The sequence below is a fragment of the Prionailurus viverrinus genome, chromosome A1 (assembly GCF_022837055.1).
Source record: "Prionailurus viverrinus isolate Anna chromosome A1, UM_Priviv_1.0, whole genome shotgun sequence".
Lineage (NCBI taxonomy): Eukaryota > Metazoa > Chordata > Mammalia > Carnivora > Felidae > Prionailurus > Prionailurus viverrinus.
In genome coordinates this window covers 118824893-118832843 of record NC_062561.1, presented here as the reverse complement: position 1 = coordinate 118832843, position 7951 = coordinate 118824893, and the positions used below count along the sequence as shown (strand labels likewise).

General features: G+C 46.0%; 1 long non-coding RNA gene across 1 annotated transcript in view; it reads right to left on the bottom strand.

Moving 5' to 3' along the window:
• Positions 1-4314: 4314 nt before the first annotated feature.
• The window catches only part of LOC125176676 (uncharacterized), a 123745-nt gene continuing 120108 nt past the window's right edge, over positions 4315-7951 (bottom strand). Inside the window, exon 4 of the long non-coding RNA XR_007156360.1 lies at positions 4315-4371. This is a non-coding gene — a long non-coding RNA (uncharacterized LOC125176676). The remainder of the gene's footprint in view (positions 4372-7951) is intronic.

The following is a 7951-nucleotide window of genomic DNA, read 5'->3' as shown; positions in this document are numbered from 1 at the left end:
GCCTCAGTTCAAATCATCTCTCAGCACAATCATCTCTTCTAGGAGAACTTTCATCTACAAAGGCAAACGGGACACGGGCCGGTCCATCTTTTACTCCTCAAGTAGTAGTGTGAGGAGACAGGAGAGAAAGAAGGTTCCTTGGAGGGAACAGTGTGCAGACCCTTAGAGTTTTTGCCATATGAAGGGGACAAAGAAAGGCCCATTCAAGGTTGTATGGGCCTTCTAGTGGCCTAAAAGCTCCATACACCTCCCCTCAACCTTGCACACACACTCTCACACCCTGCTCTGGGTGCAGTGCTGGTGAAGTGTCCACACTTCTTATGCCCACATTTGGGGGTCAACTGTAGAGGCACAAGAGCTGAGAGGGACCTCAGACTCATTCTCCTAGAGGGCCATGTTGCTTAGCTGCCTGTATTTCTTTCTTTCTTTCTTTCTTTTCTTTTTAATGTCTAATTTTGAGAGGGAAAGAGACAGAGCGTGAGTGGGGGAGGGGCAGAGAGAGAGGGAGACACAGAATCCAAAGCAGGCTCCAGGCTCGGAAGGCGGGCGGGGGAGGGGGGGGGTGGTGTCAGCTCAGAGCCCGACGCAGGGCTCAAATCCACGAACTGTGAGATCATGACCTGTGCTGCAGCTGGGCGCTTAATGGACTGAGCCACCCAAGCACCCCAGCTGCCTACATTTCTAAACCTCAAGTTTCGACTATACATGTGCCCCAAAGGCTAAATGAACACAAAGAACCAGGAAGAAGCTCAGCCATCTGCCTTCTGTCTTCCTTCTTCCCTGACATACTCTTCAAGCAAAACCAAGGCACTGAGTGACGCTTGGGAGGAGACAGCAAGCATGATGCTAAGCCCAGGCTCTAGACTCAGACCACTTGGGTTCAAACCCTGACTCTGCCACTTACTAGCCGGTGACCTTCAGCAAGTCAGTCAAGCCATCAGAGTCTTGGATTCCTCATCTACAAAACAGAGGGAACAATAGTAGCAACCTCAGATCAGGGTGAAGATCAGATGAGACCAATCATGTAAAATATTGAGCACAGTCCTGGGTGCATAGTGAGCACAGAGTAAAATGCTGGCTGCCAAGATGATGATGATGATGATGATATGATATGATATCATTATTACTACCAGTAATGATAATATTTACCATTATCATGATTACTCCAGCTTTACTCTAGTCTAGTCTACATGGCTTCCAGAAGGCAATGAAAGGTCAGCCTCCCTGCTTCTTGCTCCCTTTGCTTCTTCACAGTTGATGACCCTTGTCTACCAAGATGAATTCAAAGTCCTTCCTCGCACTGAGAAAAACTCACACGGTGCTTTGGGGGCAACGCTAAAAGACCCGGGCACTGCTCACTTCAAAGACCACAGATTGTTAATGGGCTGACTTCCCTGACAGTTGTTCTCGTGAAAGGACATAACCCCAGAGTTCCTGACCAGCCACTCAAACCAAATGCCCAGCTCACTTCTTTCCCTCCCTATCCCGACTGCATGTTATGAGTTTCTTTAAAGGAGGAAAAAAAACCACAAAAAACACACAGATTTGCTAAGCCTTCTTCTGGTTCACTTACTCACACTCCTACCTCCAGTGAGTATGCTGCTAGTTGTTATAGAGTTTAAGAAATGCTATAAGCAGAATTGTTAAAAATAGTAACAGAACAGAAATTTATACCTTAAACAAATCATTCCAACAGATGGGACTTAAAGTATTTATTATTATCCCTCTCTGGTCTGGGACTTTTCAAACACGGCATTTGCAGCCAGCCAGACTGGGAGCTATTTGATACTACCTCTCTGACCAATTACATACTAATTAAAAGACCTCGGTGTGGGCTGGAGGTAGCAGCTTTGCATATGGACTTTAATTACTGGGCTCTAGTTTTGCCAAGAAAACACAAAGGGCTTTTCTGGCTGGATGCTGAGGCTTAGAATGAACATATGGCCTGCGTGGGAGGGGAGGGTTAAGAGTGTAATCCTAAACAGGAAGTGGAGTATTTTCCCCCTGTAATCTCCTGAAAGTAACTATGTACCAGGGTTATACAAAATCCTTGGTCAGCCCAAGGAACAAAGGGCAACCTGAGGGGGCAGTGAGCTGCCACCCTGGACATGTCACATTCAATCCCAGGGCCATCTGTGGATTGGAATTCTTTCTTGCCCCCGGCCCCCACCCCCATGGCCTTTTCTTGTTGGATTTTCTGGATCAGAACCTCAGGTCTCTTCCTAGGTTTCACTGAGCCTGGGGTAGCCCAGTATTAATTTTTGGCTACCCAGAATGCATTCCCCCATCTCCCGGTTACACTGTCCCCAGCTCCCCAGACCACAAGGCTCTGGCAGGGAGGAGCATGTGGCCCATTCCTAACCAATCAGCACAATTTAATCCCTTTGGCCACAATGTTTGGTTCAAGGATGGGCATTAGACCTAAACCAGTGCAATCAGCATGATTTCCAGGATGTGTATGGGAACTCAGTTGGGTAGACATGTTCCCTACCCAGGTTTGGGACTGAAAGGTGATGAGTCTGAAGTTGTGGCAGTCATCGTGATCCCACGGGGAAGAATAGATGTGAAAGTGGAGTCAATCCACGGAAAGCAAAACCGATAAAAAGAGGGAAATCGGAACACTGTGATGGCATTTGAGGTCCTGAATTAAGCCACTCCTGAATGCATCCACTCATGATTTCTCAGTATTGTGAGCCAATAAATTACTTTTATGTTTAAGTTGCCTTTGGTTACACTTTCTATCAATCTGTAACTGAAATAATCCTATCTAATAGAAATAAGATGGAGGGGCAGGAAGTAAAAACAACAACTGTCCAACCCTATAGGGATCCAGCCTGCAAAGCACACACTTGCTACAGACACCATGGAGCCCCAGGGATCGTGGCCCAGAATCAAAGAATTCTAGAGCTAGAAGAGACCTTGTGGACAAAGCATTCTGTTCAACCATATTTGCTGACTTTTTGTTTTTGTTTTTGTTTTTTTTAATATTTATTTATTTTTGAGAGAGACAGAGACAGAGCTTGAGTGGGGTAGGGGCACAGCAAGAGGGAGACACAGAATTCGAAGCAGGCTCGGGGCTCCAACCCGTCAGCACAGAGCCCAATGCGGGGCTTGAACCCACAGACGGTGAGATCATGACCTGAGCCAAAGTCGGATGCCCAACCGACTGAGCCACCCAGGTGCCCCACTGACTTTCTTTTTCTAAACAGGTATGTGTCTGAAGACTTAGGGAAGAAAGACATCACACAGTAAACAAGAGACAAACTCTTCTTCCCATTGGTGTCTCAATGTCATGTATGTAACTGTTCGATAAAACCCTTCTGAATGAATATTACGTATCCAGTCACCAATAACGATTCCTTTTGTGTGGCAAATATCTCTTGCATTAAATTTGCTGATGGATTATGTTCACTTCCTACAATAATCACAGTCTCAATCTCTCTCCATTTTTCCCTCCTTTCTTCTCTCCTTTTTTGCCTTTCACTTCTTCTTCTTCCCTGTTCCCTGTTCTGCCCTTTTAGTTGCTCAACACCTTTTTCTTACTTGTTACTTCAAACCTACATTGCCTACAGGCACTTAATAACCCACAGATCATTGGCTTCTCCATCCTTGAACTTCTACCTCAAACCATGAGTTATCGACCAACCCTCACCCATCCACCACCTTCCCTCACAAGCCCATCAGCCACGTTTAAAAACAGCTACCAATTTTTACACCCTGCCCCCAGAACACACGCACACACGCCAACTAATATTGACTCTCCACAAATGAGTTATCAACATCTTTGCCACTATCAAGAGATGTTTCTTCCCAGAATCATATCTCAACAGCCCCCTGAAATATTTTTAAATGGTTCAGGATGATAGTGTTAAATAAGTCTGATTGTCTATTTGCTGTCAGCTCCTTATAGGACATGGTTAGTTATTTAAACTCCTGCAACTAAATTCTCCTGTTTCTATGACAGATTAATGCCATTTGCCAGTGTTGTAATGGTAGCCAAGTTCTGGCAACACACAGATGGAAAGCTTCACGTAAGCGTTACACAAGGTTATTACTCTCTGGAACCCAGTATACCACTGGCAGCACTCAAGAATTACAATTATTATTTTTATACTCCTTTTAGAGTGTCTCAGGAACTTACAGGTCTTTAGAGGAAAAGCTGTGGGATTCTGGATGAGATTCCCAAACACATTTGCTCTCTAGCCCGAGTGAAACCTTTTATTAGACCTCTGGACTGGGAAGGCAGAAAGTTAATTCAGGAGTATAAACTAAACAGGTGATACCTTGAATTTATGCAGCCTCCTGTTTGCAACACCCTGCAACTGCTCACACGTGTCATTTCATCATCAGTGTCTTCTACTGGAAGTTTTCCTGGGACAAGAAATGCAAATAAAAAAAGGACTTAAAGACATTTACTTTATGGATACAAAGTCTAGGCTTTTGCTCTTATTACCAGTGTGAACATAACTCTATTTAGATAATTTCCTTACAAATCTTTCTTTTAATATCCAGCTTCTGAACTGTGTCCCCCACTGTGGGGGACTAGAAACCTTTGCCAGCCTGACTTCTTGGGTCCACTGAGAAACAAATCTGCATGCCTTCTCACATGTCCTCAACCGCTTCCTTCTTGCTTTCTTTCCAAGTCAGCATCCCACCCACCCCGGTTGCCACTCGAGTACCAGAAGTATGGGGACTGGCTTCCAGAGAAGTCACCAAAGGGCCAATCCTGAAAGGCACAATCCTGAAAGGCAGGGAACTGAACTCCCGCTGGAGTGAATTTTCCCAGTGGAAAACAGGTGTCAGGGCAGCGTGGGGAGAAAGCCAGATTCCCCCATTTCCTTCACCCTCCAACTATGCTGAGGTGTTATCCCTCCATGCAAACCGTGTGGAGCAAACCCACACGTGGAAGGATCTGCTTGATTCTTCATGGCTTATTCTGAAATGGTAGCCAACACAAAAACATCAACGTACCCTATTACAGCTTTCCTACATCACTGTCACCATCTCGGGATTTCACCTCCCTGATAAAGTATTAGTACCACAGCCCTTGCCTCAGCCCCAGCTTTCTGGAGGGCCGGGCTGAGATGTTTGTTTTCTCTAATCCAGCATTTCCCAAGGGGTATCTGCTATAAAGGCGTATTTCTGGCCCACCCCAGAAATTCACATTCAGTAGGTGTGGGTATACCCTAGGAATCTGCAGTATTAAGCTCTCTAGTGGGTCTCAAACACTAAAATGTGATGGCCACTGGTCCAAGTTCCTCTGGTGCCCCCCATTTCTGCTCATAGGACTTCATGGTCACTAAAGTTCAAAGCCCTTGCGTTCCTTCCCTTTCTTCCACATACTCACTGAGTCGTATGTTATCTATCAGTGCAATATCCCTTGTATCTGGATTTTTTTTTTTTCTGGTTGAAGTACAGTTGACACACAGTGTTACGTTAGTTTTAGGTATACGATATAGTGATTTGACACCTCTACATGTTATGCTAGGCTCGCTACAAGTGTAGCTACTATCTGTCACCCCACAATGCCATTACAGCACTCATAGCTTATTCCCTACGCTGTACCTTTCATCCCCGTGACTTATTCATTCCCTAACTGGAAGAAGTACCTCCTTCCACTCCCCGTCACCCATTTTGCCCATCCTCCATCCCCCTCCCCTCTCCCCTTCGGCAATTACCAATTTGTCCTCTGTTCCTGTCCATCTTGTCAAGGTGTATGGGGAACACGAACTGTCGCACTTGCCCTCTGTCCGGGACAGAGTTCCATTTGGCAGAATTCTAGAGTTGGTTCCTTTATATTCTAGTTGCCCTTTTAAACCTAGGCTTTTTCTCTGTGCCCCAGGGCCAACAAACCGCTCTGGTCCCTCAGTACTATCCTTCATAGCCTGGGGTGTAGGGTTCCCTTTATTACCAAGTCTCTGCCTCTCTTGCTGTTCTCCTCTGTGTGGTCTATCTTTTGTTCTGCAGAAGCGATTCAGTCAGCTACCACTTCTCTTTCGGGAGGAATTGTTCTACAGACGGGTGTAGATTTGGTGTGTCCCTGGACACACAGGGTCTTCCTATGTTGCCATCTTGGACTGGAACTCTTCTCTTGTTCTATCCCACTCTCCTCCCCCCAATTTGGGCTCATCCCTTCTCTCCTGGAATGTTCATTAAAGCCTCCTCTATGTTCTCTCCACTCATCTTCTCCCAAATGCGGGGCTAAAATGGGAGATCAGGCTGCATATTTCACAGAGCACGTAGAACAGTGCAATGCAGGAAGTGGACACTCAGATTCTGTCAGACATATTTAGAGTCCCCCACGTGGTGGGTCTTCACCGAGACAGAATCAGGCTCCTGCCCGCGTGTGGTGTTTAATCCTTCCATCACTGATACACTCACTTGCTGATGGCAACTTGCCCTGTGAAGACCACATGAGCAAGGGCCAGTCCATCTATTTCCACGTAATCCCCCATCTAATGGGGCACAACGTTCATAGTGGGTGCTTTACCCAGGCTAGTGATAGTTGGGGTAACAAGAATGTAAAATCCACTTTCTTTTCCTCCCTTTCAATCCACTCATACTCATGTTACTCAATTCCCACTCCTAACTTGATAAACACTTCGACCATAGCTGAAGCACTCTCTTCTGCTCCATCTGACATGACTTGGGCCAAAATCCATCTGACTGCACCTGTGTTCTATTTATTTCCTTCTTCACGTGTCTATTCTTTCTGACTCGACAAAGGGAAGCAAAAACGTCCTTATCGTAAGGACACAAACCGTATTGCCTAACTGGTGCAATTACGCCTAATACTTGTTAAGCATTTACCACGAACTGAAGCCTCTTCCAGGCATTTCCTCATTTAGTCCTTTCAACAGCCCTATTATGTAGGTACTATTATTTTACCCACCTTTCCCGGTGAGGAAACTGAGGCTTAGAGAGATTGTAACTTGCCTAGAGGAAGTGCTAGAGCTCACCTAATCACAAGATCTAGGCTCTTAACCCGTCTGGTAGCTTCTTCTTGTACCGCCAGATGATACATGGTGATTTTCCCCAGTGCAGCTCCCAGGTATGACCACCTCAGGCTGAACAACTGTCCCCAAGTCCAACTTCAGGGCTGATGCGTGTCGACCCACCCTGACAGCAGGTCACCAGCTTCACAGTCCTTGTCCTTGAGCAACCCTTCTATTTCTGCCACTCTTACTTTGCAGTTTCATTTGCCACATGGTTCTCCTACATCAAGCAGACATTTCGTTTCTGAATAACACACTCTTCATTTGGCTTGCCATATAAGCATTCTTGCCACATCAAGCCAGAAGTTCATTTCCCCCCAATATTTCTTCCACAAACGTCATCCACTCCATCCCCCTAAAACCCTGCATCCCAGTCTTTTATCCCAGCATCTGAACCACTACAGAAACGTGTCTCAGAGCCATCCTCAGTGACTCACAATCCCCACGACAGATTCTCTGTGGGCACTTGACAGTTTCTCCTTTGAAATCGCTTTCCAAAGTCTAATTAGCCCTCAATCTCCCAGGGAACTGTTCTCTCTTCTCTGTCACACTGTGTGGACTCTCTATTTTCTTCTCTTGCATCTGTCTCTGTCCTCTGAGCCTTTAAAACTGACCAAGATCTGAGCTGAGGGATGAGGTTAATTAGGTGGCTTTAGCATGCCAATGTTTCATCATGGCACAGGGCTAGCCCCGCATTTTTACCAGGCTGAGGCATCTCCCAATGGTACTGCTCCCCTTCTTGAACACTTAGGTGATGGCAGCTGTCACTCACCTCAAACTTAATTTAACTCTTTAATTTTAAGCTTGTCTTTCCAGCTACCTCGCTCTCCCCAAGCCATCTTGCTCTCCCCCAGCAGGCACATCTGGAACCATTCACAAAGTGGTGGTTGAAATTTCCACTCATTCAAATGGAATGCTAGGGATGGAAGCCACTGGGAGGCCCTCAGCTTCCCCCA